This window comes from Gavialis gangeticus, unplaced genomic scaffold, assembly GCF_001723915.1.
Source record: "Gavialis gangeticus isolate Ggan-Ray unplaced genomic scaffold, GavGan_comp1, whole genome shotgun sequence".
NCBI classification, from domain to species: domain Eukaryota; kingdom Metazoa; phylum Chordata; order Crocodylia; family Gavialidae; genus Gavialis; species Gavialis gangeticus.
In genome coordinates, this window is record NW_017729022.1 from 154,182,252 (window position 1) to 154,187,084 (window position 4,833).

The 4,833-nt window shown below is 43.2% G+C and overlaps 1 protein-coding gene across 4 annotated transcripts in view; it reads left to right on the forward strand.

Moving 5' to 3' along the window:
• The window catches only part of THADA (THADA, armadillo repeat containing), a 368,709-nt gene that overhangs the window by 173,686 nt on the left and 190,190 nt on the right, over positions 1–4,833 (forward strand). The window lies entirely within an intron of this gene.

Below are 4,833 nucleotides of genomic sequence, written 5' to 3' on the forward strand. Positions count from 1 at the left end.
TGCAGGGAAAGATGTTAAGTTTTGGTTGATTAGGTGCCTCAGAGATACTAACACTATTAGGAAACTAGCTTTGGTTCCTGCTCCAGTTGACTACAAGCAACCTGGGGACTTAAGGATATTTTAGGGATTGCACAAATAAAGAAATGCATTAGTTTGGAATAGAAATGTATTTGCCACAGACAAGTGGACAAATTTAATTATTGTATAAAGTTGGTACAAAGTCAGTCCCCTTATTGTTGGAAACATAAGGTTCAGTTTCTGAGGACTATCTATACAGTGCGGATGTCTATACCAGCGGTTCTCAACATTTTGTATGAGGACCCATTTGTAAACATCAGTGACCAGTCCAGACCCAGTGCCCCACACTCCTGACCTACTGCCCCTTGGCCCCAGCCCCAGCCCCCCCAGTTTGTGGGGCAGGGTGGGGTTTGTCTAGGGCACAGGGGCCCCAGGCAGCCCGTCGTAGACTGTAGCTCTGCCAGCCTGAAAGGGAAAAGCCAGTTTCCCATGTTTTTCTCCTTTAAAGGAGAATCCATTTAAGTTTGTTGATAACTTTTTAAAGTTGGTTTGTGACCCTTTCATATATTCTTGCGACCCATGGGTTGAGAAATGCTAGTCTATACAACTTGAAAGGCTGCAAGTGATACAGAAAAAGTTTCTCATGTGAGAATGTGTAATTAGATGATACAGTCAAAAATTGTAACTTCCTTGTGGGTATCTAACTAGGTTGAAAATCCAGAACACGGTAGACAGTCCGTACGTAAACTTTGCAGCGGTCAGATGGTCTTCAGCTACAGAAGACAAATCTCTTATTCTAGTGGCACTGAACTCACTTCAGTTTGTCTGGTTAGATTTAATATACACTTATTCTGGATGCAGTTTCAGAAGAAAAATTTAAAGGTGGATGCTAGGGCTTTCAAGAAACAGAGAAGTTTCCAGAAACATCCAAAAAGGGACCAATGAACCCAGCTACCCAAATTCAGCAAACACATTTTCTAAGTGCATCTGCTTTGAAGCACTTGATTTTACAATGTCCCATATTCAGTCAGGATTTCACAGGGAATGTTACAAGGTTGTGCTGGGCTTTGAAACTCACGCTGCACCTCCAAGTAAAACAGAAAAGCAAGTTCAAGACTTGGTTCAGATGTATGGTTCCAATTTCAGTCACAGTCTACTGATTACTTGGCTTCATCTGTTGCAAGTCAAATGTCAGTTTACAGAAAGATCATTCAAGACAGTTAAGAAATATTTGTGTTTCCCCAGTTAGCCCAAAGGGGTTGTTTTCCAGCTGTTTTCCAAAGGGGCGAAGTTGACAAAAATTATTTTGGTGATGCTGGGAACTAGTGCTTCAAGTGCAATTTCAGTGAACTACATCATATTAAAAAATGACTATGATCCACAATGGGACAATCATTGCTCAACTGGTGTATGATTTTACATGTACAGAAGAATAAGAGTGACAGTTTACAGATGGTAAAGAAGAATTCATTTCAAGAAACCCAGAATGATCATCTCACTTGGAACTGTGTCAGATTTGGAAATCATTAACCCCTTTTTTAAAAAAAAGAGGTAATGCTTTCATGGTCAGCTTTTGCACCATAACTAAATTTGTTCACTTTTGGACAATCCTTGATTGCCCTAAAATTCCTATTTTTTCCTCAGATCTCCAGTTAGCTACGCTTACGTAAAAAGTTGCTTATAGATTGAAGAAGTAACTTGGGGAAATTGCAGTGATTTTATACCTATTATCTTGCATGAGCAAATATTTCCATCATTTGTAACTTAACAAACCTGGTCTGTTATTGGTCAATTGTCTCTTCCATTTCAGTGCAGAATTTTAACCACGGTGTGTGGGAGCACCTCAGAATCTCCTTCATTGACTCAAGTCCCATAACACATCTTTGTATTGAAATCAGGAGTACTGTAACATTTAGTAATAGATGCTGAGGAGGCTTATTTGGAATTGTTAGAAAGGTAGGCATTCTTTTTCCTGTAACAGATATGCATCACTTGTTATTCCTGTATTGGCTCTTTAAAATTTGGGTTACTATCATATTTTTAAATGAAGCTACACCTTTAAAACCATTCAGAAATGGAACTACTTGTTTATTAAGCAGCGGTTAGTGTAGAAATTATAGTATCAGTGATCTGGACTAGGTGTCAGTGATTTGAGTGAAGTTAAGGGTATTGGTTTTACTTACTCTGCTTTAGTTTATAAGTGATTTGGACAGGGACTGTTAGTTTCAGTTCTGCATTCTCATTTGTTATCTGTATAGCATCTAGTGTAATGGAGCATTCACCTTGCTTGGAGAATATAATATAATATACTGTGATTCACTTAAATGACATGTGCAGTCATTATAGGTAGGTGGTGTCAGCATAGCCATATAGAGATGTGGTACATACTTGCAGGAAGAATGATGAATGATAGACCTGGAGCAAATGATTTGGCATAGGGATGGGGAGCAGGGGTGGCTGTAGGCTTGATTTATCCTCTGGAATGGCCCTGTACTACTCATTTGGCATGTGGGGTAGATGAGTTTGACACCTCTGCTTTAAATTCACCTTTAACTTTTACATATTCTCTTTTTATCTAGGGCAGTGGTTCTCAACTTTTTCAGATAGAAGGCACTCCTCATTAGACTTGAGACACCCCTCTGTAACTTTTGTGAGTTGAATTTATTTTGTAAACTAACAAACTTTTTACAGTGCTTAGCATGCTGCAGAGGAGCAGGCATTAGGGTGGTGGGGACCACTGGCTAGGCAGGGAAGAGCCTGAGCCTACATTTGTCTCAGCTTCTCACATCTTGAGGCACCCTTCAAAGGATCATGAAGCACCCCTGTATTGATTTTTTTGTTTGTTTGTTTGTTTGTTTTTAAGTTAAAGCAGGATATACTGGCCAGGCTGTTTTAGGCAAGAGCGGACACATTGTCACGGTGTGGGGTCACCAGGGATGGCCGTGATGCCCTTAGGGCTCGGTAACATGCCAGCTTCACCCTGCGGGCACCTTCTAATCTTACCTGCCACATCTTGTTGGTTTTAAAAATAGATAGGGAGGCTGCCCCCAAGTTGTTGCAAAGTCACAGTCCTAATGGACCCCACCCATTAAACCCTGTGGGTTCTTAGACCCCTTGCTGGGTCCCGCTCTAAGTTGGGGGACTTATGGGTTAGATGTGTGGCTCCAGCCTTACAGATAGTACAGAAGAATTCATTTCAAGAAACCCAGAATGATCATCTCACTTGGAACTGTGTCAGATTTGGAAATCATTAACCCCTTTTTTTAAAAAAGAGGTAATGCTTTCATGGTCAGCTTTTGGACCGTAACTAAATTTGTCCACTTTTGGACAATCCCAGATTTCCCTAAAATTCAAGTGCAAATTCCACTGAAATTGCACTTGACTTATAGGCTAGATGTGCGGCTCCAAAACCGCCCCTTTACCATGCCCCTTGCCTTGCAGATGGTATATCAGTGTTGGCCCTGTAATGAGGTCTTGGCCTAATTCGGCCTTCTGTTATCACTGGGCTCTCCGCACCCCTGTTGCTGCGCCCTCCGGCACTGGGCTTTCCGCACCCCTCTTGCTGCTCCCTCTCTGGTGCTGGGCTCTCTGCAGCCCTGTCTCCACGCCCTCTCTGGTGCTGGGGCTCCACACGGTAGTGTGTGCCCTGTGAGGCCTCCTCCTTCCCCAAACAGCTTCATACCAGTCCACCGGTTCAAATAATAACATAAATACAAGCCCCTGGGCTACAACGTAACAATAACAGTAACCATAACACTGGAGACCACACTGTTCCCCTTTAAGAAGGCAAGCATCTCTCTCCGTAATGTGTGTCTCCTAGCCTCAGGTATTTCAGGAGGTCTTGGAGCCTGTTAGTCTCATTAGTAGCGGAACTGGCAACCAAGCATCTCCAAGTAAGTTTTCCTGCAAGAGCTCCTTCCCCCTGGCTGCTGCCAGAAAACTGACTCCTGCCAGCCCCAGCTCTGGGGTTTATATGTGCCCAGAGCCCTGTCTCCTTCTGGTCAGCTGACCAGGTGCAGGTGTCAGCTAATTCCCTCATTAGCTTGCTGCCATGGCAACCTGCAGCTGTGAATCACTGCCAGCTCTGGGGCTCCCTAGCTTGGCTGCTTCTGCTCTTAAAGGAGCAGGCACACCTTAGTGCCCTGCAACACACATATTAATAAACTTTGACCCATGCCACCTTAGCGCTACTTTAGAGTCTGCTTCAGCTATGCAAGAAAAACCTGTACTTTGTGTTCTGAGCACAAGATGCTCTTACTACTTCTCTTTGAATGTTCTGTAAAAGAGAGATGCATATGTATTGCCATGCCATCTTGGATTGTCTAGTCACTTAAATTTATGTTTGTTTGGGTTGGAGTTAGGAAGAAAAAGGAGGGAGGGATGTGAATGCTGTGTTTCCTTTGAGGCTACTGTTGAGGAGAAAGAATTGACTGATAATCTAAACAAGGCTATATTGCAATACAAGATACTTGCATACAAGTATAGTACCCTAACTTTCTCAAGTGCTGTCCTTCCATTGTCTAAAGCAGCGTTTCTCAATCCGTGGGTCATAACCCAAAAAGGGGTCGCAAGACTATATGAAAGGGCCACAAAGATACTTTAAAAATGGATCAACAAACTTTTAAACTGGATTCTCCTTTAAAGGAGTAAAATGTGGGACACTCTGGCTTTTCCCTTGCAGGCTGGCAGACTTCCAGCCTCTGAGAGCCACCCTGCCCACACACACACACACACACCCACCCCCTGCCCCACACGCTGGGGTGTTGCGGGTGAGGGACAGCAGGTCGGGAGTGAGGAGCACTGGGTCCAAGCTGA